This window comes from Petaurus breviceps, unplaced genomic scaffold (assembly GCF_028583685.1).
Source record: "Petaurus breviceps papuanus isolate PSGF00001 unplaced genomic scaffold, PetGlider_PUasm1.0 41, whole genome shotgun sequence".
Lineage (NCBI taxonomy): Eukaryota > Metazoa > Chordata > Mammalia > Diprotodontia > Petauridae > Petaurus > Petaurus breviceps.
Genome location: NW_027186320.1, coordinates 10519607 through 10528010, shown reverse-complemented (window position 1 = coordinate 10528010; position 8404 = coordinate 10519607). Strand labels below are relative to the sequence as shown.

Genomic DNA, 8404 nt, shown 5'->3' with positions numbered 1-8404 from the left:
AAAAGTCTCAGATGGAGACAACAACAAATCCTATATAATGAGTGAATAAAAGAATAAATTATTGAAATAACTCTGTAAAGGAAAATGATAATGATAAAAAAATCAAAATTTCTGGGATGAATCTAAAATAATCCTTAGGGGGAAAATCATACCTCTACTTACATTTCTTAACAAACTAGAAAAATAAATGATTAAAAATTGAATATGTATTTAAAAATTGGAAAGTCAACAAAAAACAAATTAATGTACCAAAAATAATGACAAAATAGGAGCTATTGAAGTGAGAGGAGAAATAGAGAAACTGGAAACAAAAAAAACATCAAAATTACTAATAAAATTAAACAGCATATCTTGAAAACACTAATAAAATAATAAATTTTATTTAAATCTAAAGAGGGCAGGAAAAATAAATAAACAAAATAGTAAATTAATAAGGTGAACTATTTACAAACAAACTAGAAAATATCCAAGGTCAATGAAAGTGGTACGGATGATCAAGCTCTGGTCCTGCAGTCAGGAGGATCTGAATTCAAATCCATCCTCAGACACTTACTAGCTGTGTGACCCTGGGCAAATCACTTAACTACTATTACCTCTTATAAAAAATTATCAAAGGTTTTATACATAGTTATATGCTACCAAAATTGAGAACACAAAAGAAATAGATGAGCACCTTCAAACATATAAAATATTCAAACTGACAGGTAAAAAAAGATATTAAATAATCCAATCTCAAAAAGGAAAAATGAACAGAACTGTCCAGCATATACTAAAAGATGTTAGGTACTGGATGGAGAAGGAGAACAATTCCTTGTCCCAAAATATTCAGATAAGGATTCCAATGTATTTTTTTTGGCTTTTTGAAGGGCAATTGGGGTTAAGTGACTTGCCCAAGGTCACACAGCTAGTAAGTTTGTCAAGTGTCAGACCATATTTGAACTCAGGTCCTCAGGACTCCAGGGCCAGTGCTCTATTCACTGCACCACCTAGCCACCCCTTCAACATATATTTTTTTTGAATTTTCAAAGATTTATTCAGTCATTTGTACTTTCTTTTTTTTCTTCTTTTCTAGTATACCTTCCAATTTTCTTTTCTTGACTGACATTACATTTTCTGCTTTTGTTGTTTTTTATTACCCTTAGCACAATCGAATTTCTTGGATTGTTGCCATTTTCCTGCTGAAACATCAGATTTTGGGGGGCTAGTTTTGAACTCTTGTTCTTCTTTGTTTACAGGAGAAGGGGCTGTAGCTGTAGGAAGTTGAACTTGGGCATCTGCAACTCTGTCTAGCCAAACTCCAAGGCAGGTGAGTCTGGCTTTAGTGTTTACTTCATATAGTAAAGACGGGGGAGTCTTCTTATTTGGATTATGCCTCCACATTTTAATGAAGCCATCACTCGATGCTGTAACAATAACATGATGCTCTGGGACTTCAAAGCTGCAAATGTCTTTTACTCTGTTTTCATGAGCTTTAAATTCATAGAGACATTTTAGTGAGTCACAGTCAAACAACCTTACAATTTCTTCATCTCCAGCCACAGCAAGTATGGAATCTGAAATAAATGTAACAGAAAAATTCTCTTTCCAGTGGTGATGGTACCAGTAATGGATGCAGTTTCAAGCTGGTAGATGTCTATATTGTTTACTGTGACAACTATATACTTCTCTCCACTAGGGAACCATTCGACTATGTGAGCATTTTGTTTTATATTTTTTATGAATACTGATCTTCCTTCAATAAGATTCCATGTTCGTAATGTCTTGTCTGTTCCCACTGATAGTGATAATTTGCCAGATGGATGAACAGAAAGAGAAGTCACTTGTCCCTTATGTGCTTTAATAGACTTCAAGCAGTCCCATCTCTTTGCATCCCAGACACAAATTAGTCCATCTTCTCCTCCACTAATTAAATGACCATTACCAAAGAATTTCAGGCAATTTATTGTGCCATTATGATGCATCAATGCTCCATGTTCTATCTTTTTTTCATATCATAGATGTGAATTGTTTCATCTTTGCTTCCAGTGACCACAAAATGGTTATTTACAGCCACTGCTGACAAGGAGGCAGCATGGCCATGGTGGGTGAAGCCAGCTACAGGGGTCCATTTCTCACTCTGGCCACTCAGGCCAGGCTCCCTGTTCACCGTGTATCTGAAAAGAAAGGATCCAATACATTTTTAAAGAAATAATTAGTATCAACACTACACAAATTATTCTCAAAATTGAGAAAGAAAGCATCCTACCCTACTCTTTTATGATACAAATGTGACCTTTATACTTAATCCAGGGAATGCCAAAGCACAGAAAATTAATTTCACTGTTGAATATAAGTTCAAAAACTTTAAAGAAAATCTTATCAGATTGTAGTGATTCATCAAAAAAAGCATTTATCGTGACAGAGTTGAACTTAAACAAGTGATTCAAAGATGATTTAACATTAGGCAAACATCAATATTATTAATCAGATTAAAATAAAAAACACATCCAAAACAACATGATTATATCAATAAATTGGGGGAGGGAGGTGTTTGACAAAGTACAATGGTTTTTTTTCATGTTAAAAAGATATTCTTAAACTATATATCAGTATCTATCTAAAACAAAAAGTATCTTAGGGGAAAGGGATACACTAGACACTTTCATAATAAATGTAGGAATAAAAAAAGGATGTCTGTTCTCCTTACTATTAATTGCTATAATTCTGAAAATGTTACCAATAGTTTTAAGAAAACAGAAAGAAAATGAACATATAAAGACAAGTCAAGAAATATGTAAACAAATCTACTTTGCTAATAAAATGATAGTTTTCTTAGAAAATCATAAAAGCTCATCAATGATACTTAAATGAAACACTATTTCTATGCAATAACAAAATTAATGAAGCAATAATAGTAAGTGAAATTCAGTTCCCAATAATTATAAAATTCATGAAATATCTGATAGTCTAAAAAACCCAGCATCAACAACAAAACTTGTCTAGATTCAATTGCAACATGATAAAATGAAATAAAGCAAAACAAAAAAAAATTTAATTAACTGGAGGAATTAAGTGGGTCATGTAAATATAATATTCTAGGTCATGTAAATATTTTTAAATGTCATTACCATCAAAGTCAATTTATACTTTTCATATTATAATAGTTAAGGGGAATTATGAAAAAAAAAGGTAGAGACAAAGGTCGAATAGCACTTCCAAACCTTAAAGTATATTATAAAGCTACAGTAATAAAAATAATTTTGACATTGGTTAAAAATAAAAAGCTATATTTATGAAACCAATTAGATAATTAAAAATCACCAAAAAAATGGAATTCAATAAGTCAGGGTTCAGTGAACTAGAAACCATAAATTTTGTAAGAAAGAGAGAACTCCTCTTCTGATGAAATTTCTTTGGAAACCTGAAAAGCAGTCTAGTAGAATTCAATTTTAGAAAACAACATATTCTAAATGGAAATATTACTTTAATATTAAATATCATGCTGTTAAAAGAGAAACAGATGACATACCTCTCATAACTATGGGTAGGAAGTCTATTCTTAAACAATGAAGGAATAGAGGCAACTATAGAAGATAATTTCATTACATGAAATTGAAAAGCTTCTGGTCATGCACAGATAAAATTACGCTTAGGATAAGAAGAGAAGTAGTAAAAAAAACAACCATGTGTAACTAAAGGATTAATATCTGAGACATATGGTTAATAAAATATCTATATATCTACCATTCCAAAATAGATTAGTGGGGAAAAGATAAGAGTCATATGAACTGATGGGGAGTGAAGCAAACAGCATCAACAAAACACTATACACAATGACTACAATGATGCATTCCATTGTAATGTTCCCTGTCTCTTGTTCGGTCATAAATTCTTCCATTTTCCATAAATCTGACAGTTAACTATTCTTTGCTCTCACATTTTGCTTATTATATCAGTCTTTTTTTATTTATTTCTTTTTTCCAAATGCTTTATTAACTTCTGGTTTACAGCATTCATTTCCACCAGATTTTAAGTTACAAATTTTCTCCCATTCTTCCCCTACCCACCACCCAAAAATAGGGTCCCACAAGATATCCCCTCCTTCAATCTGCTCTTTCCCATATCTTCTCCCATAACCCCTTTGACTTTTGCAGTAGGGCATGGTGGATCTCTTTGTCCCAATGACTGTATATCTTATTTCCCAATTACATGTAAAAATAGTATTAGTATTAGTAATTGTGTATGTATATATATATATATATGAGCCTCTTTTGCCATTTGAGTGAGTCTATTTTGTACGGTGTTATTTTCCTTAGGCTGTTGACTCTCATTTCTTAATTTTCTTGCATCCTTCTCATTTCTCCTCCCAATTTTTCCTCTACTTCTCTTATTTGCTTCTTAAGGTCTTCTATGCCCTCTAACCAGCTCATATTTTTCTTTGAAGCTTTTGGTGCAGGAGTTATGACTTCACTGTCTTCCTCCTGTACCATGCTTTGATCTCTTTTGTCACCAAAATAGGAGTGTAAAGTTGGGTTGCTCTGTTTACTTTGTTTCCCTCCCTCATTTACTCATGTTGGCATTCAATCACTTGACTCCTGGGCTTTTTGCTCCAGTAGGACTCTGCTACCAGACAGGGGAGCTTCATCCCAAATGCTTGGGATTTCTCAGCTGCTGAAGGTATTAGTTACATGCCCTCTCTGAAACCTCCACACACTCTGGCAAGCTGGTCGCACACCACATGACTTCCACCCTAGACAGCAATCCAGATTCAATCAGGTTAAAGCGAGAGCAATTACTCCTCAGACTGGTTGCTTGGTCCCCCTATACTCTGCAGGCCAGGAGCTGAAGCTGCCATGTGGGGGGGCAGCTGCAGGACCCCTGCTCCTCAGAGGCTTCTCGCGCCTGGGGGGCAAAGGCCTACTGTACTCCCAACTACTGGATCCCAAATTCCACACTGCATTGACCTCTCACTTTGTCCCTCACATCTATGTGTTGATAATTCTGGAAACCGCCGCAGCTGCTGGTGATCTGAAGTCCCTCCAGCTGGTTTGGTCAGGCCCATCCTGAGGCTAAAACCTTTGGCTGGCTTAGGGCTGGGCTTAGCTCCCAGAGTGCTGTGCTGGCCAATTCCTGCTGGCCTGCCAAGCTGTCCTCAGTGGGACGTTAACTCCTCTGTGTCATTTTGTGGGTTCTGTAGCTCCAAAATTTGTTCAGAATACCCTTTTATATGAATTGGGGGAGGTGGAAGCCAGAGCCCTGTGGAAGTCCTGTTTCTACTCTGCCATCTTGACTCTGCCCCTAAATATTCCTAGTATCAGTCTTTATATCTAAATAATGTACCCATTTTGATTTTATTTTAATATACAGTGTAAGATATTTTTCTATGCCCAGTTTGTGCCATACTATTTTCCAGCTTTCCCAGCAGTTTTTGTCAAATAGTGTGTTCTTATCCCAGAAGCTGGAGTTTTTGTATTTATCAAATAGTGGATTATTATAGTCATTGACTACTCTGTTTTGTGTACTTACCCTATTCCACTGATCTATCCCCTTTATTTTTTATCCAATATCAAGCAATTTTGATGATTGTTGCTTTATAATGCAATTTATAATCCGATATGGCTAGGACACTTTCCCTAGCATTTCTTTTCATGAATTTCCTTGATGTTCTGGACCTTTTATTACTAGTTGAATATTGTTAATATTTTTTTCTAGATTTAAAAATATGTTTAGTAGTTGATTGGTGTGTCACTGAATAAGTAAATTAATTTAGGTAGAATTGCCATTTTTATTTTATTAGCTTGATCTACCCATGAGCAACTATTGTTTTGCCAATTAGATTTGACTTTATTTATGTGAAGTGTTTTATAATTGTGCCATATAACTCTTGGTTTGTTTTGTCAGGTAGACTCCCAAATATTTTAGAATATATATATATATATATATATATATATATATACATATATATACATATATATATATATATATATATACATATATATACATATATATATGCAGTATGTCTAAATGTGTCTTCTTTTATAACCTATTCCTGCCCTTCTTCTGTTCTGGCTCCTTTTCTTCTTTCTGTCCTTTCAAGATGTGTTTCCTAAGGTTTTCTCAAGTATCTATCCACTATTCTTTTTATAATTTCTTTATGGGAAATCTTATTCACTTCCATGGCTTCAGCTATCACCTGTAAACAAATAATTTCCAAATTTATTTATTCCCTTAATTGTCTCCTGTGATTGAGATTCTAATTCCCAACAACTTATTTTCTATTTTCACATCGATGCCTTAATAGGAACTCAGTCTCTTCATGTCTAAAAAACAATTGAGCTTCCTCATTCGCCTTCCTTCCCAGCTGGTAGAGTGTACCTGAGGTGAAAATAAATGCTTATGTTTAGCTTGGCCAATAACATACTGATATAAGTATTTACCCAATTGTTCCCACTAAAAGTAAATGTTTTTTTTTTATTTTTTCATCTTTTCCACATTATATAACCAATTAGTTACTGTTTATTCTTCCTCTGAAATTTTTATTGAAAATGTCCCCTTGGTTCTATTTCCACCGCTATTAATCTATTGGCAATTCTCATTGCTCTCTGTCTATACCATTATAACATTCTCCTTAGTGATCTCACTATTTTGAGTCTTACTTCCTGCTGCACTTACCACTTTCAATACTGCCATATTGATTTTTCTGATGAATGGATATAATCTTGTCACTCCTACACTAAAAATCCTTCAAAGGCTATGTATTGACTATCAAACACAGACCAAATTTCTCAGACAGTCATTGGAAACACTTTATAACCCATATAAAACTCTACATGTTTACAAAATGACTAGAATTTTCTTAGGTACCCCTCTATCTTTCTAGACTTATCTCATAATCCTCTTCTCCAAATAAATAAGCTTTTATTAAATGCTATTGGTGTGTTAAGTACAATGCTAAACACTGGGGATTTAAAAAAATCAAAAATACTTTCCAAATGTTATGCATTTCTGCATTAGCATTTTTGTGTATATGGTATGCTATCTCTTGAATGTTTTCCCTACTGTATTTATTTCTGAAATTCTATCTATTGTCTTGTAGTTGTTTAGTCTGTTAGATGAATCCAATGCTTCTATATGCTATGCTATCTCTTGAATGTTTTCCCTACTATATTTATTTCTGAAATCCTATCTATTGTCTTGTAGTTGTTTAGTTGGTTAGCTGCATCGAATGCTTCCTGAGCCCATTTGGCGTTTTCTTGGCAAAAAATATTAGAATTTTGGTTTGGCAAAAAATAGTTTGCCATTTCTTTCTCCCTCTCATTTTATAACTTTCCTTTTACTTCCCTGATTAAAGTCATCGGAACAAAACCATTGCCATCTTGATGTCCTGTACTTTTCTTATTGAAACATTTAAAACTGATTCAAAATGGAATGGACTGTCTTTGTAAGTACTGGATTGCCTGTTACTAAATTTCTTCAAGCAAAATCTTGAAGACCATTTGTAATGGATGTTATATTAAAATATTCTAACACTTTGGGTAGGGTTTGAATTAGATAGATGTTTAGGCTTCTTCTGACTCTGTGATTGCGTGTTTTTTTTTTTTAACATTATATATGTTGCCTTCTTCCTAGATTATAAACTCCAAGGGCAGGGCACATGTCTTAAGTAGGTTTATATCTTTTACCCCTCATACTCTTTTAAATACAATAGTGCTTAATAAATGGTCATTTTATGAATGATCAAAATAAATTCTTAATGACTAGAATATTTACAATTCAAAATCAATTGTTGAATTGGAAGCATAAGGGTATTATACTATTTATAAAGATGAACCATTATTAGTTCCAATGCCCCATGGGTAGGCTGCTTAGTGCTCTTCTCTGTAGGGCTTTTTATTCACCTCAGTTGCCTTTGTTGCCCTATTTTTCCTCATCTGAAAAATGAGTAATTCGACCTATATGACCTTAGATCCTTGCAACTAGAGCATTCTATGCTTCTGTGATAAACTCCTCACTCTATAAGATATTGTAATATAAATGGAATATGAAGATCTTCTCTGTCCATTAATAGACCTATGTGACCATATGTGTTCAGTTATGGATGTCTTAGTGCTTTGAGCTCCAACCTAGGTGTGAAACATCCCAAGTCACTTAGAACCCATTGGGAGAGGAACTTGCCTAAGGAAGAATTTGTCTGGGGGAAGCTTACTGGTAGGAAGGCTTTCACATCTTTTGGTACTAAACTATTAGGCACTGAGTCATAAGAGTTGTGATGCCTTTTGGCTCTGAGTCTATTAGCCCAAAGTGTGTGTTTGTATATATATTGTATATATAATATAAAATATATATTGTATATATAATATATTATATATATTGTATATATAATATATATATATATATATATATATATATATATATATATATATAT

At 33.6% G+C, this 8404-nt stretch overlaps 1 pseudogene; it reads right to left on the bottom strand.

The window, feature by feature from the left end:
• Positions 1-1008: 1008 nt before the first annotated feature.
• Positions 1009-2158, bottom strand: LOC138171103 (p21-activated protein kinase-interacting protein 1 pseudogene; annotated as a pseudogene).
• Positions 2159-8404: the final 6246 nt, after the last annotated feature.